General features: G+C 49.7%; 14 non-coding genes across 14 annotated transcripts; 9 read left to right on the top strand and 5 right to left on the bottom strand.

The window, feature by feature from the left end:
- Nucleotides 1–446: 446 nt before the first annotated feature.
- On the bottom strand, nt 447–515 carry Trnav-uac (transfer RNA valine (anticodon UAC)). Its single transcript has one exon. It is a non-coding gene; the product is annotated as a tRNA-Val (tRNA).
- Nucleotides 516–726: 211 nt separating this feature from the next.
- On the top strand, nt 727–798 carry Trnap-cgg (transfer RNA proline (anticodon CGG)). The gene has a single exon. It is a non-coding gene; the product is annotated as a tRNA-Pro (tRNA).
- A 1,996-nt stretch (nt 799–2,794) lies between these two features.
- Nucleotides 2,795–2,866, top strand: Trnap-ugg (transfer RNA proline (anticodon UGG)). The gene has a single exon. It is a non-coding gene; the product is annotated as a tRNA-Pro (tRNA).
- Nucleotides 2,867–3,467: 601 nt separating this feature from the next.
- Nucleotides 3,468–3,536, bottom strand: Trnav-uac (transfer RNA valine (anticodon UAC)). Its single transcript has one exon. It is a non-coding gene; the product is annotated as a tRNA-Val (tRNA).
- A 211-nt stretch (nt 3,537–3,747) lies between these two features.
- Nucleotides 3,748–3,819, top strand: Trnap-cgg (transfer RNA proline (anticodon CGG)). Its single transcript has one exon. It is a non-coding gene; the product is annotated as a tRNA-Pro (tRNA).
- Nucleotides 3,820–5,814: 1,995 nt separating this feature from the next.
- Trnap-ugg (transfer RNA proline (anticodon UGG)) lies at nt 5,815–5,886 on the top strand. The gene has a single exon. It is a non-coding gene; the product is annotated as a tRNA-Pro (tRNA).
- Nucleotides 5,887–6,487: 601 nt separating this feature from the next.
- Trnav-uac (transfer RNA valine (anticodon UAC)) lies at nt 6,488–6,560 on the bottom strand. The gene has a single exon. It is a non-coding gene; the product is annotated as a tRNA-Val (tRNA).
- A 235-nt stretch (nt 6,561–6,795) lies between these two features.
- Nucleotides 6,796–6,867, top strand: Trnap-cgg (transfer RNA proline (anticodon CGG)). Its single transcript has one exon. It is a non-coding gene; the product is annotated as a tRNA-Pro (tRNA).
- A 1,624-nt stretch (nt 6,868–8,491) lies between these two features.
- Nucleotides 8,492–8,563, top strand: Trnap-ugg (transfer RNA proline (anticodon UGG)). Its single transcript has one exon. It is a non-coding gene; the product is annotated as a tRNA-Pro (tRNA).
- A 601-nt stretch (nt 8,564–9,164) lies between these two features.
- Trnav-uac (transfer RNA valine (anticodon UAC)) lies at nt 9,165–9,237 on the bottom strand. The gene has a single exon. It is a non-coding gene; the product is annotated as a tRNA-Val (tRNA).
- Nucleotides 9,238–9,472: 235 nt separating this feature from the next.
- On the top strand, nt 9,473–9,544 carry Trnap-cgg (transfer RNA proline (anticodon CGG)). The gene has a single exon. It is a non-coding gene; the product is annotated as a tRNA-Pro (tRNA).
- A 1,649-nt stretch (nt 9,545–11,193) lies between these two features.
- On the top strand, nt 11,194–11,265 carry Trnap-ugg (transfer RNA proline (anticodon UGG)). The gene has a single exon. It is a non-coding gene; the product is annotated as a tRNA-Pro (tRNA).
- Nucleotides 11,266–11,866: 601 nt separating this feature from the next.
- Nucleotides 11,867–11,939, bottom strand: Trnav-uac (transfer RNA valine (anticodon UAC)). Its single transcript has one exon. It is a non-coding gene; the product is annotated as a tRNA-Val (tRNA).
- Nucleotides 11,940–12,174: 235 nt separating this feature from the next.
- Trnap-cgg (transfer RNA proline (anticodon CGG)) lies at nt 12,175–12,246 on the top strand. Its single transcript has one exon. It is a non-coding gene; the product is annotated as a tRNA-Pro (tRNA).
- Nucleotides 12,247–15,497: the final 3,251 nt, after the last annotated feature.

Below are 15,497 nucleotides of genomic sequence, written 5' to 3'. Positions count from 1 at the left end.
TGCATGCAACGGAAAACAAGGTTGTCTTTGCGGGATATGTGCACCGTGAGTGGAGATTCAGCTTAATTGTGCGACAGTCTACCCTCATCTTACTAGCGACGGCAACAACCAAGGGGTGGCATGTAAGATTGAGCGTGGCTAAGAGTTTCTCATTATTAGTTTGCATCACACTTTGACAGAGCTGTGACAAGGCGAGTAGGGTGAGCTCAGGAAAGCCAGTAGCAAGCGCACTTGAAGTAGCCCTGAAGAACCGGATTATAAATTTTGCCTGCCATAATGGAGCTAGGGGCGTTCTCAGTTACCAAATACCGGTGCAATAAGAGAGCAACAGTATTTGACAGTAAAATGACGCCCTATCCGTCTAGCATACAACATTGCTTGTCTCTGCATACGCGGACGTGAGGTCATCTCGGAAATGAAATCCGAAATGTAGATTAAAATTGTTGTGTTCCCGCCCGGGATCGAACCGGGGACCTTCTGCGTGTAAAGCAGACGTGATAACCGCTACACCACCCGGAGACTCGTAATAGCAACAGTTTCTCTTCTGTGTTAGCAAGGGCATCGGCTACGAGCTCCCTCCGATTCGTGAAGTTCCTGTAGTAAAAGACGTCGATGGAAACAATCTAACCGCGACAGACAGGGAGAACGCTGGCTGAGCTGCAGCCCTACATGGTGAGGCCATCAAAGGTGGCGTCATTCACATGCAGTGCGTTTTCGGAACGAATAGGCTCGTTGGTCTAGGGGTATGATTCCTGCTTCGGGTGTAGGAGGTCCCGGGTTCAAATCCCGGACGAGCCCTTGCGTTTTGTACAACGGTGTGGTAACAAATCGCATGGCGGCGGCTGTTTCGCGCATTTCCAGGCCTCCAAGTCAGCGATAAAATCCGACAACCAGTTCTGAAACCGTTTCATGTTTCATTTGAGCCATGTGCACCCTGCTGATGGAACGTTTGAAGTTGATTTAAATGAACACAGTAGAGATCGTAGCAAGTGTCTTGCTGAGTGCGACGAAAACGGGTTTCCGCCCGCAATCGAGCCGGGGACCTTCTGCGTGTTCGGCACGGCGCCTGGGCTCGGCGGCAGCTGCTGCTCTTTCCTTCCTTACGAGATACCGTCGATTCGCGCAGTCGTTATTGCAAAAGATGTCACCAAAGGCAATCGCTTCGTTAGCGGCACTTTGCCTGGGCTCGGCTGTTTCGCGCATTTCCAGGCCTCCAAGTCAGCGCTAAAATCCGACAACCAGTTCTGAAACCGTTTCATGTTTCATTTGAGCCATGTGCACCCTGCTGATGGAACGTTTGAAGTTGATTTAAATGAACACAGTAGAGATCGTAGCAAGTGTCTTGCTGAGTGCGACGAAAACGGGTTTCCGCCCGCAATCGAGCCGGGGACCTGCTGCGTGTTCGGCACGGCGCCTGGGCTCGGCGGCAGCTGCTGCTCTTTCCTTCCTTACGAGATACCGTCGATTCGCGCAGTCGTTATTGCAAAAGATGTCACCAAAGGCAATCGCTTCGTTAGCGGCACTTTGCCTGGGCTCGGCGGCAGCTCTACATGGAGGCACCAGCAGCCCAGCCAGGCCGCCGCCGGCACCGGTGCGCCACAGCGCAAGGAGCCGGCGGCCGCCCTGCAATGCCCCTGTCGTTGCATATTCCACCCGCCTCATATCCTCTCCATGTCTGACTCACTACCCCAAATGACACTGCAGTCGACGTGCTTGTTACTATCGCTTTTGGAAGAACCAAGGCGCAGTATTCTAGTGTCGAACCGGTACTGCAAATTGGGATTAAGCAAAAATTTATTGTGTGGTCGAGCGACAGCCTCGGCTCGCTCTTCCTACATGATCGCTTCTTGTGCGGAATAATTCCTAGCTCGCCGATGGCTTCAGAGTTGGTCTTCTCGAAGTTTCGCTTTCGCAATGCATTCCGCAATCTTTTCGTTATGAGTGGTGTGCTTCGGTTACCCGACTTTCTTGTGTTTAATGCGTTTGGCTTCTCTTAACCCTTAGCCACCGCTTGCCGAAATTTCCACACTATCATCTGTCGACCTGCAGAGCTCGATGAAGGCCTCGCGGCCGTTCCTGAGCTCGTGGAACGGTCGAATCTGTAGTTGTTTCCAGATCTCTCCCACACAACGGCCTCCCAGAAGCTTGGATTACAGAAGTACGCCACTACTCCCAGCCGGAGATTCACGATTGAAAGCAGAATGACATGAGCTACACGCAGCTCCGAAATTTTTTTTTTTTTTTTTGTGTCTGACCTACTTTGAAAGACTTTGTAGTCGACTTACTTACTACTATCGCTGTTGGAAACCAGGTGATAACCGCACAGTATTTTAGAGACGATCAGGTAATGAAAATTTAGAATAAGTAAAACAGTATCAAAAGAAGTTGTGTGGTGGAGCAGCACATGCAATTCACGCTTCCTAGATAATCGTTACTGCATAGAATAATTCTTTTGTCTGCGGCGTCTTCAGTATCCGTCTTCTGGAAGTTTTGCTTGCAGTATATTGTGCAATCTTTTCGTTATGAGTTGGTGCTTGGTTTCCCGATGTTCTTTTGTTTAGTGCATTCGCCTTCTCTTAACCCTGAGAAACCACATACCGAAACTGAGGCACTGCCGGCTGTTCATAAGCAGTGCTCGATGAAGTTATTTCGCTTTTTATTCGTTGCCTTTAATATTCTTCTCATCAGTGGTGAGTGCTGCCTGCAGAAAGCGTTTATCTTGCGAATTCGCGTGAAAGTTTGTGTTCCCTGTGAGGCCCACTACTTGGGATTAACTTGACTGCTCCAGCCAGGTGGCTCGTTGGTCTAGGGGTATGATTCCTGCTTTGGGTGCAGGAGGTCCCGGGTTCAAATCCCGGGCGAGCCCTGTCATTTTGACCGTGCTGAAGAGTAGGTGGAACTCAGCCCCGGTTGCAGCTCCTCAATGAAGAGTTGACGCCTGTTATAGCACGTGGATATAACAAGAATGCGGCACCAGTAAAGTACGTAGGTGGAATTCGGTAGAAAGGCAGACGGTAATTTTGCATGCAACGGAAAACAAGGTTGTCTTTGCGGGATATGTGCACCGTGAGTGGAGATTCAGCTTAATTGTGCGACAGTCTACCCTCATCTTACTAGCGACGGCAACAACCAAGGGGTGGCATGTAAGATTGAGCGTGGCTAAGAGTTTCTCATTATTAGTTTGCATCACACTTTGACAGAGCTGTGACAAGGCGAGTAGGGTGAGCTCAGGAAAGCCAGTAGCAAGCGCACTTGAAGTAGCCCTGAAGAACCGGATTATAAATTTTGCCTGCCATAATGGAGCTAGGGGCGTTCTCAGTTACCAAATACCGGTGCAATAAGAGAGCAACAGTATTTGACAGTAAAATGACGCCCTATCCGTCTAGCATACAACATTGCTTGTCTCTGCATACGCGGACGTGAGGTCATCTCGGAAATGAAATCCGAAATGTAGATTAAAATTGTTGTGTTCCCGCCCGGGATCGAACCGGGGACCTTCTGCGTGTAAAGCAGACGTGATAACCGCTACACCACCCGGAGACTCGTAATAGCAACAGTTTCTCTTCTGTGTTAGCAAGGGCATCGGCTACGAGCTCCCTCCGATTCGTGAAGTTCCTGTAGTAAAAGACGTCGATGGAAACAATCTAACCGCGACAGACAGGGAGAACGCTGGCTGAGCTGCAGCCCTACATGGTGAGGCCATCAAAGGTGGCGTCATTCACATGCAGTGCGTTTTCGGAACGAATAGGCTCGTTGGTCTAGGGGTATGATTCCTGCTTCGGGTGTAGGAGGTCCCGGGTTCAAATCCCGGACGAGCCCTTGCGTTTTGTACAACGGTGTGGTAACAAATCGCATGGCGGCGGCTGTTTCGCGCATTTCCAGGCCTCCAAGTCAGCGATAAAATCCGACAACCAGTTCTGAAACCGTTTCATGTTTCATTTGAGCCATGTGCACCCTGCTGATGGAACGTTTGAAGTTGATTTAAATGAACACAGTAGAGATCGTAGCAAGTGTCTTGCTGAGTGCGACGAAAACGGGTTTCCGCCCGCAATCGAGCCGGGGACCTTCTGCGTGTTCGGCACGGCGCCTGGGCTCGGCGGCAGCTGCTGCTCTTTCCTTCCTTACGAGATACCGTCGATTCGCGCAGTCGTTATTGCAAAAGATGTCACCAAAGGCAATCGCTTCGTTAGCGGCACTTTGCCTGGGCTCGGCTGTTTCGCGCATTTCCAGGCCTCCAAGTCAGCGCTAAAATCCGACAACCAGTTCTGAAACCGTTTCATGTTTCATTTGAGCCATGTGCACCCTGCTGATGGAACGTTTGAAGTTGATTTAAATGAACACAGTAGAGATCGTAGCAAGTGTCTTGCTGAGTGCGACGAAAACGGGTTTCCGCCCGCAATCGAGCCGGGGACCTGCTGCGTGTTCGGCACGGCGCCTGGGCTCGGCGGCAGCTGCTGCTCTTTCCTTCCTTACGAGATACCGTCGATTCGCGCAGTCGTTATTGCAAAAGATGTCACCAAAGGCAATCGCTTCGTTAGCGGCACTTTGCCTGGGCTCGGCGGCAGCTCTACATGGAGGCACCAGCAGCCCAGCCAGGCCGCCGCCGGCACCGGTGCGCCACAGCGCAAGGAGCCGGCGGCCGCCCTGCAATGCCCCTGTCGTTGCATATTCCACCCGCCTCATATCCTCTCCATGTCTGACTCACTACCCCAAATGACACTGCAGTCGACGTGCTTGTTACTATCGCTTTTGGTGAACCAAGGCGCAGTATTCTAGTGTCGAACCGGTACTGCAAATTGGGATTAAGCAAAAATTTATTGTGTGGTCGAGCGACAGCCTCGGCTCGCTCTTCCTACATGATCGCTTCTTGTGCGGAATAATTCCTAGCTCGCCGATGGCTTCAGAGTTGGTCTTCTCGAAGTTTCGCTTTCGCAATGCATTCCGCAATCTTTTCGTTATGAGTGGTGTGCTTCGGTTACCCGACTTTCTTGTGTTTAATGCGTTTGGCTTCTCTTAACCCTTAGCCACCGCTTGCCGAAATTTCCACACTATCATCTGTCGACCTGCAGAGCTCGATGAAGGCCTCGCGGCCGTTCCTGAGCTCGTGGAACGGTCGAATCTGTAGTTGTTTCCAGATCTCTCCCACACAACGGCCTCCCAGAAGCTTGGATTACAGAAGTACGCCACTACTCCCAGCCGGAGATTCACGATTGAAAGCAGAATGACATGAGCTACACGCAGCTCCGAAATTTTTTTTTTTTTTTTTGTGTCTGACCTACTTTGAAAGACTTTGTAGTCGACTTACTTACTACTATCGCTGTTGGAAACCAGGTGATAACCGCACAGTATTTTAGAGACGATCAGGTAATGAAAATTTAGAATAAGTAAAACAGTATCAAAAGAAGTTGTGTGGTGGAGCAGCACATGCAATTCACGCTTCCTAGATAATCGTTACTGCATAGAATAATTCTTTTGTCTGCGGCGTCTTCAGTATCCGTCTTCTGGAAGTTTTGCTTGCAGTATATTGTGCAATCTTTTCGTTATGAGTTGGTGCTTGGTTTCCCGATGTTCTTTTGTTTAGTGCATTCGCCTTCTCTTAACCCTGAGAAACCACATACCGAAACTGAGGCACTGCCGGCTGTTCATAAGCAGTGCTCGATGAAGTTATTTCGCTTTTTATTCGTTGCCTTTAATATTCTTCTCATCAGTGGTGAGTGCTGCCTGCAGAAAGCGTTTATCTTGCGAATTCGCGTGAAAGTTTGTGTTCCCTGTGAGGCCCACTACTTGGGATTAACTTGACTGCTCCAGCCAGGTGGCTCGTTGGTCTAGGGGTATGATTCCTGCTTTGGGTGCAGGAGGTCCCGGGTTCAAATCCCGGACGAGCCCTGCCATTTTGACCGTGCTGAAGTGTAGGTGGAACTCAGCCCCGGTTGCAGCTCCTCAATGAAGAGTTGACGCCTGTTATAGCACGTGGATATAACAAGAATGCGGCACCAGTAAAGTACGTAGGTGGAATTCGGTAGAAAGGCAGACGGTAATTTTGCATGCAACGGAAAACAAGGTTGTCTTTGCGGGATATGTGCACCGTGAGTGGAGATTCAGCTTAATTGTGCGACAGTCTACCCTCATCTTACTAGCGACGGCAACAACCAAGGGGTGGCATGTAAGATTGAGCGTGGCTAAGAGTTTCTCATTATTAGTTTGCATCACACTTTGACAGAGCTGTGACAAGGCGAGTAGGGTGAGCTCAGGAAAGCCAGTAGCAAGCGCACTTGAAGTAGCCCTGAAGAACCGGATTATAAATTTTGCCTGCCATAATGGAGCTAGGGGCGTTCTCAGTTACCAAATACCGGTGCAATAAGAGAGCAACAGTATTTGACAGTAAAATGACGCCCTATCCGTCTAGCATACAACATTGCTTGTCTCTGCATACGCGGACGTGAGGTCATCTCGGAAATGAAATCCGAAATGTAGATTAAAATTGTTGTGTTCCCGCCCGGGATCGAACCGGGGACCTTCTGCGTGTAAAGCAGACGTGATAACCGCTACACCACGGAAACAACGGTCATTTTCATGTACCACCCGGAGACTCGTAATAGCAACAGTTTCTCTTCTGTGTTAGCAAGGGCATCGGCTACGAGCTCCCTCCGATTCGTGAAGTTCCTGTAGTAAAAGACGTCGATGGAAACAATCCAACCGCGACAGACAGGGAGAACGCTGGCTGAGCTGCAGCCCTACATGGTGAGGCCATCAAAGGTGGCGTCATTCACATGCAGTGCGTTTTCGGAACGAATAGGCTCGTTGGTCTAGGGGTATGATTCCTGCTTCGGGTGCAGGAGGTCCCGGGTTCAAATCCCGGACGAGCCCTTGCGTTTTGTACAACGGTGTGGTAACAAATCGCATGGCGGCGGCTGTTTCGCGCATTTCCAGGCCTCCAAGTCAGCGCTAAAATCCGACAACCAGTTCTGAAACCGTTTCATGTTTCATTTGAGCCATGTGCACCCTGCTGATGGAACGTTTGAAGTTGATTTAAATGAACACAGTAGAGATCGTAGCAAGTGTCTTGCTGAGTGCGACGAAAACGGGTTTCCGCCCGCAATCGAGCCGGGGACCTTCTGCGTGTTCGGCACGGCGCCTGGGCTCGGCGGCAGCTGCTGCTCTTTCCTTCCTTACGAGATACCGTCGATTCGCGCAGTCGTTATTGCAAAAGATGTCACCAAAGGCAATCGCTTCGTTAGCGGCACTTTGCCTGGGCTCGGCGGCAGCTCTACGCCGCCGCCGGCACCGGTGCGCCACAGCGCAAGGAGCCGGCGGCCGCCCTGCAATGCCCCTGTCGTTGCATATTCCACCCGCCTCATATCCTCTCCATGTCTGACTCACTACCCAAAATGACACTGCAGTCGACGTGCGTATTACTATCGCTTTTGGAAGAACCAAGGCGCAGTATTCTAGTGTCGAACCGGTACTGCAAATTGGGATTAAGCAAAAATTTATTGTGTGGTCGAGCGACAGCCTCGGCTCGCTCTTCCTACATGATCGCTTCTTGTGCGGAATAATTCCTAGCTCGCCGATGGCTTCAGAGTTGGTCTTCTCGAAGTTTTGCTTTCGCAATGCATTCCGCAATCTTTTCGTTATGAGTGGTGTGCTTCGGTTACCCGACTTTCTTGTGTTTAGTGCGTTTGGCTTCTCTTAACCCTTAGCCACCGCTTGCCGAAATTTCCACACTATCATCTGTCGACCTGCAGAGCTCGATGAAGGCCTCGCGGCCGTTCCTGAGCTCGTGGAACGGTCGAATCTGTAGTTGTTTCCAGATCTCTCCCACACAACGGCCTCCCAGAAGCTTGGATTACAGAAGTACGCCACTACTCCCAGCCGGAGATTCACGATTGAAAGCAGAATGACATGAGCTACACGCAGCTCCGAAATTTTTTTTTTTTTTTTTTGTGTCTGACCTACTTTGAAAGACTTTGTAGTCGACTTACTTACTACTATCGCTGTTGGAAACCAGGTGATAACCGCACAGTATTTTAGAGACGATCAGGTAATGAAAATTTAGAATAAGTAAAACAGTATCAAAAGAAGTTGTGTGGTGGAGCAGCACATGCAATTCACGCTTCCTAGATAATCGTTACTGCATAGAATAATTCTTTTGTCTGCGGCGTCTTCAGTATCCGTCTTCTGGAAGTTTTGCTTGCAGTATATTGTGCAATCTTTTCGTTATGAGTTGGTGCTTGGTTTCCCGATGTTCTTTTGTTTAGTGCATTCGCCTTCTCTTAACCCTGAGAAACCACATACCGAAACTGAGGCACTGCCGGCTGTTCATAAGCAGTGCTCGATGAAGTTATTTCGCTTTTTATTCGTTGCCTTTAATATTCTTCTCATCAGTGGTGAGTGCTGCCTGCAGAAAGCGTTTATCTTGCGAATTCGCGTGAAAGTTTGTGTTCCCTGTGAGGCCCACTACTTGGGATTAACTTGACTGCTCCAGCCAGGTGGCTCGTTGGTCTAGGGGTATGATTCCTGCTTTGGGTGCAGGAGGTCCCGGGTTCAAATCCCGGACGAGCCCTGCCATTTTGACCGTGCTGAAGAGTAGGTGGAACTCAGCCCCGGTTGCAGCTCCTCAATGAAGAGTTGACGCCTGTTATAGCACGTGGATATAACAAGAATGCGGCACCAGTAAAGTACGTAGGTGGAATTCGGTAGAAAGGCAGACGGTAATTTTGCATGCAACGGAAAACAAGGTTGTCTTTGCGGGATATGTGCACCGTGAGTGGAGATTCAGCTTAATTGTGCGACAGTCTACCCTCATCTTACTAGCGACGGCAACAACCAAGGGGTGGCATGTAAGATTGAGCGTGGCTAAGAGTTTCTCATTATTAGTTTGCATCACACTTTGACAGAGCTGTGACAAGGCGAGTAGGGTGAGCTCAGGAAAGCCAGTAGCAAGCGCACTTGAAGTAGCCCTGAAGAACCGGATTATAAATTTTGCCTGCCATAATGGAGCTAGGGGCGTTCTCAGTTACCAAATACCGGTGCAATAAGAGAGCAACAGTATTTGACAGTAAAATTACGCCCTATCCGTCTAGCATACAACATTGCTTGTCTCTGCATACGCGGACGTGAGGTCATCTCGGAAATGAAATCCGAAATGTAGATTAAAATTGTTGTGTTCCCGCCCGGGATCGAACCGGGGACCTTCTGCGTGTAAAGCAGACGTGATAACCGCTACACCACGGAAACAACGGTCATTTTCATGTACCACCCGGAGACTCGTAATAGCAACAGTTTCTCTTCTGTGTTAGCAAGGGCATCGGCTACGAGCTCCCTCCGATTCGTGAAGTTCCTGTAGTAAAAGACGTCGATGGAAACAATCCAACCGCGACAGACAGGGAGAACGCTGGCTGAGCTGCAGCCCTACATGGTGAGGCCATCAAAGGTGGCGTCATTCACATGCAGTGCGTTTTCGGAACGAATAGGCTCGTTGGTCTAGGGGTATGATTCCTGCTTCGGGTGCAGGAGGTCCCGGGTTCAAATCCCGGACGAGCCCTTGCGTTTTGTACAACGGTGTGGTAACAAATCGCATGGCGGCGGCTGTTTCGCGCATTTCCAGGCCTCCAAGTCAGCGCTAAAATCCGACAACCAGTTCTGAAACCGTTTCATGTTTCATTTGAGCCATGTGCACCCTGCTGATGGAACGTTTGAAGTTGATTTAAATGAACACAGTAGAGATCGTAGCAAGTGTCTTGCTGAGTGCGACGAAAACGGGTTTCCGCCCGCAATCGAGCCGGGGACCTTCTGCGTGTTCGGCACGGCGCCTGGGCTCGGCGGCAGCTGCTGCTCTTTCCTTCCTTACGAGATACCGTCGATTCGCGCAGTCGTTATTGCAAAAGATGTCACCAAAGGCAATCGCTTCGTTAGCGGCACTTTGCCTGGGCTCGGCGGCAGCTCTACATGGAGGCACCAGCAGCCCAGCCAGGCCGCCGCCGGCACCGGTGCGCCACAGCGCAAGGAGCCGGCGGCCGCCCTGCAATGCCCCTGTCGTTGCATATTCCACCCGCCTCATATCCTCTCCATGTCTGACTCACTACCCAAAATGACACTGCAGTCGACGTGCGTATTACTATCGCTTTTGGAAGAACCAAGGCGCAGTATTCTAGTGTCGGACCGGTACTGCAAATTGGGATTAAGCAAAAATTTATTGTGTGGTCGAGCGACAGCCTCGGCTCGCTCTTCCTACATGATCGCTTCTTGTGCGGAATAATTCCTAGCTCGCCGATGGCTTCAGAGTTGGTCTTCTCGAAGTTTTGCTTTCGCAATGCATTCCGCAATCTTTTCGTTATGAGTGGTGTGCTTCGGTTACCCGACTTTCTTGTGTTTAGTGCGTTTGGCTTCTCTTAACCCTTAGCCACCGCTTGCCGAAATTTCCACACTATCATCTGTCGACCTGCAGAGCTCGATGAAGGCCTCGCGGCCGTTCCTGAGCTCGTGGAACGGTCGAATCTGTAGTTGTTTCCAGATCTCTCCCACACAACGACCTCCCAGAAGCTTGGATTACAGAAGTACGCCACTACTCCCAGCCGGAGATTCACGATTGAAAGCAGAATGACATGAGCTACACGCAGCTCCGAAATTTTTTTTTTTTTTTTTTGTGTCTGACCTACTTTGAAAGACTTTGTAGTCGACTTACTTACTACTATCGCTGTTGGAAACCAGGTGATAACCGCACAGTATTTTAGAGACGATCAGGTAATGAAAATTTAGAATAAGTAAAACAGTATCAAAAGAAGTTGTGTGGTGGAGCAGCACATGCAATTCACGCTTCCTAGATAATCGTTACTGCATAGAATAATTCTTTTGTCTGCGGCGTCTTCAGTATCCGTCTTCTGGAAGTTTTGCTTGCAGTATATTGTGCAATCTTTTCGTTATGAGTTGGTGCTTGGTTTCCCGATGTTCTTTTGTTTAGTGCATTCGCCTTCTCTTAACCCTGAGAAACCACATACCGAAACTGAGGCACTGCCGGCTGTTCATAAGCAGTGCTCGATGAAGTTATTTCGCTTTTTATTCGTTGCCTTTAATATTCTTCTCATCAGTGGTGAGTGCTGCCTGCAGAAAGCGTTTATCTTGCGAATTCGCGTGAAAGTTTGTGTTCCCTGTGAGGCCCACTACTTGGGATTAACTTGACTGCTCCAGCCAGGTGGCTCGTTGGTCTAGGGGTATGATTCCTGCTTTGGGTGCAGGAGGTCCCGGGTTCAAATCCCGGACGAGCCCTGCCATTTTGACCGTGCTGAAGAGTAGGTGGAACTCAGCCCCGGTTGCAGCTCCTCAATGAAGAGTTGACGCCTGTTATAGCACGTGGATATAACAAGAATGCGGCACCAGTAAAGTACGTAGGTGGAATTCGGTAGAAAGGCAGACGGTAATTTTGCATGCAACGGAAAACAAGGTTGTCTTTGCGGGATATGTGCACCGTGAGTGGAGATTCAGCTTAATTGTGCGACAGTCTACCCTCATCTTACTAGCGACGGCAACAACCAAGGAGTGGCATGTAAGATTGAGCGTGGCTAAGAGTTTCTCATTATTAGTTTGCATCACACTTTGACAGAGCTGTGACAAGGCGAGTAGGGTGAGCTCAGGAAAGCCAGTAGCAAGCGCACTTGAAGTAGCCCTGAAGAACCGGATTATAAATTTTGCCTGCCATAATGGAGCTAGGGTCGTTCTCAGTTACCAAATACCGGTGCAATAAGAGAGCAACAGTATTTGACAGTAAAATGACGCCCTATCCGTCTAGCATACAACATTGCTTGTCTCTGCATACGCGGACGTGAGGTCATCTCGGAAATGAAATCCGAAATGTAGATTAAAATTGTTGTGTTCCCGCCCGGGATCGAACCGGGGACCTTCTGCGTGTAAAGCAGACGTGATAACCGCTACACCACGCAAACAACGGTCATTTTCGTGTACCACCCGGAGACTCGTAATAGCAACAGTTTCTCTTCTGTGTTAGCAAGGGCATCGGCTACGAGCTCCCTCCGATTCGTGAAGTTCCTGTAGTAAAAGACGTCGATGGAAACAATCTAACCGCGACAGACAGGGAGAACGCTGGCTGAGCTGCAGCCCTACTTGGTGAGGCCATCAAAGGTGGCGTCATTCACATGCAGTGCGTTTTCGGAACGAATAGGCTCGTTGGTCTAGGGGTATGATTCCTGCTTCGGGTGCAGGAGGTCCCGGGTTCTATTCCCGGACGAGCCCTTGCGTTTTGTACAACGGTGTGGTAACAAATCGCATGGCGGCGGCTGTTTCGCGCATTTCCAGGCCTCCAAGTCAGCGCTAAAATCCGACAACCAGTTCTGAAACCGTTTCATGTTTCATTTGAGCCATGTGCACCCTGCTGATGGAACGTTTGCAGTTGATTTAAATGAACACAGTAGAGATCGTAGCAAGTGTCTTGCTGAGTGCGACGAAAACGGGTTTCCGCCCGCAATCGAGCCGGGGACCTTCTGCGTGTTCGGCACGGCGCCTGGGCTCGGCGGCAGCTGCTGCTCTTTCCTTCCTTACGAGATACCGTCGATTCGCGCAGTCGTTATTGCAAAAGATGTCACCAAAGGCAATCGCTTCGTTAGCGGCACTTTGCCTGGTCTCGGCGGCAGCTCAACATGGAGGCACCAGCAGCCCAGCCAGGCCGCCGCCGGCACCGGTGCGCCACAGCGCAAGGAGCCGGCGGCCGCCCTGCAATGCCCCTGTCGTTGCATATTCCACCCGCCTCATATCCTCTCCATGTCTGACTCACTACCCCAAATGACACTGCAGTCGACGTGCTTATTACTATCGCTTTTGGAAGAACCAAGGCGCAGTATTCTAGTGTTGAACCGGTACTGCAAATTGGGATTAAGCAAAAATTTATTGTGTGGTCGAGCGACAGCCTCGGCTCGCTCTTCCTACATGATCGCTTCTTGTGCGGAATAATTCCTAGCTCGCCGATGGCTTCAGAGTTGGTCTTCTCGAAGTTTTGCTTTCGCAATGCATTCCGCAATCTTTTCGTTATGAGTTGTGTGCTTCGGTTTCCCGACTTTCTTGTGTTTAGTGCGTTTGGCTTCTCTTAACCCTTAGCCACCGCTTGCCGAAATTTCCACACTATCATCTGTCGACCTGCAGAGCTCGATGAAGGCCTCGCGGCCGTTCCTGAGCTCGTGGAACGGTCGAATCTGTAGTTGTTTCCAGATCTCTCCCACACAACGGCCTCCCAGAAGCTTGGATTACAGAAGTACGCCACTACTCCCAGCCGGAGATTCACGATTGAAAGCAGAATGACATGAGCTACACGCAGCTAAAATTTTTTTTTTTTTTTTTGTGTCTGACCTACTTTGAAAGACTTTGTAGTCGACTTACTTACTACTATCGCTGTTGGAAACCAGGTGATAACCGCACAGTATTTTAGAGACGATCAGGTAATGAAAATTTAGAATAAGTAAAACAGTATCAAAAGAAGTTGTGTGGTGGAGCAGCACATGCAATTCACGCTTCCTAGATAATCGTTACTGCATAGAATAATTCTTTTGTCTGCGGCGTCTTCAGTATCCGTCTTCTGGAAGTTTTGCTTGCAGTATATTGTGCAATCTTTTCGTTATGAGTTGGTGCTTGGTTTCCCGATGTTCTTTTGTTTAGTGCATTCGCCTTCTCTTAACCCTGAGAAACCACATACCGAAACTGAGGCACTGCCGGCTGTTCATAAGCAGTGCTCGATGAAGTTATTTCGCTTTTTATTCGTTGCCTTCAATATTCTTCTCATCAGTGGTGAGTGCTGCCTGCAGAAAGCGTTTATCTTGCGAATTCGCGTGAAAGTTTGTGTTCCCTGTGAGGCCCACTACTTGGGATTAACTTGACTGCTCCAGCCAGGTGGCTCGTTGGTCGTCAGTCGCGCTTGAGACACGAAGCTACACGGACGTGCTGAGAGCGCTGTTAACCGGAGAGTTTGCGAGTTGTGATATTTGTGTTGTGTTTACTTTCTGTTATAAGTGCAGTGAAATTTTCCGTTAATTGTTTTGGAGTTTCTAACCGTTTTCTTTGTTATTCTTTAGCGGCCTCGACCGCTTGTTAATTTCTGATATGGCCAGGTTATTTCCCAGGAAAAGTACCCTCCGCTTTGAATTTGAAAAGTCAACCCGTCACGTACAACCGACATCGCTGGAAATTCATGACTGGATAGTGGACGTTATTGGTATCAATTCTGATCAGGTGCACACTGCATATTACGACATGGAGCAATATTGTTTTTTTGTCAAATTGCTGAACCCTGTGTTGCTGGATAAGATACTAATGAAGCATGGCGGGCGAGTTGAATTCCGGCATCGGGATAACTCTGTAAGTACCGTCACCGTTACTAATGCCGACGTAGAATATAAAACTGTACGTATTTTTAATTTGCCCCCGGAAGTTGAAAATTGTTATTTAAAAGATGTGTTAAGCAAGTATGGGGATGTCAAACAGATTCGAAATGAACGCTGGTCTAGCCAACATCGCTTGCAGTGTTTCAGTGGTGTTCGGTCAGTAGATATGCATGTGAAAGTCAATATTCCTTCCCATATTATGGTTTGCGATTACAGGGTTCAAGTTACGTACTCTGGTCAAACTTTGACGTGTCACATCCGCAATGAGAGTGGCCACATGCGTCAAGATTGTCCTAAACGGGTTTTCGTATTAAAAAATTCCTTACAGCAACGGAAACGGCTAACGCTCGCGGAGATTATTACCGATAATCAAGCGGCAGAAAGTGCTACAGCCGGGGGTGTAGCTGCGTTGCATGAACAGGAAGTCGTGCGCATTGAGGAATTTCCAACCTTGCCTCGGACAAGTACGGACGAACCGACACTTGCGACCGGAGACACTGCTACCAACAAACGGCGTAGGACTTGTGACGGTAGTAGTTCTGAGGACGAAGCCCACAGTACCCCAGAATCAAAGAGACAGGACTCGCAGGAACGTAGATCTGATACTAAGTTCTTAAAAGGTTCCGTTCTAGTAGACGATATTTCCTCTGGCATGTCACATAGTGACATTTCAGCTGCTGTCGCGGCGTCGCAGGGGACGGATGGTCGGCCCTCCAACCAACCACGGCAACAGGTTCCGGTGGACCGACCGACATGTGAACAGCAGGTCGCTGCAGGGGTTCACCACGGCGTAGACAGTCGTGATAGTAACCAGACCACGCCTCTAGCTGAGGATGCCGAACAGCCAACGGCGGCGGCTCGCAACTCGGCAACACAACAGGAATGTTGTCATAACACGGAACGCGAACATAAACAGCAGTCGGTGACGGAAAATGTCAACACACCACTTCATGTGGAGTTTGATAACAAACGTGTTGACAGCGAAAGTACTTCCGCAGCTGGGTTGCCGCCGGAGGACACGGCGCGAGTGATTCAGGCCGTAGTGTCGGGACCGTCGTCGGCCGTTGACATTCCCCACGACCCGCCCACGCCGCCGTCTGCCGAGATGGCTCATAG

Source organism: Schistocerca serialis, chromosome 2, assembly GCF_023864345.2.
Source record: "Schistocerca serialis cubense isolate TAMUIC-IGC-003099 chromosome 2, iqSchSeri2.2, whole genome shotgun sequence".
NCBI classification, from domain to species: domain Eukaryota; kingdom Metazoa; phylum Arthropoda; class Insecta; order Orthoptera; family Acrididae; genus Schistocerca; species Schistocerca serialis.
The sequence above is the reverse complement of the archived record's forward strand: the minus strand, read 5'-3'. Positions and strand labels throughout refer to the sequence as shown.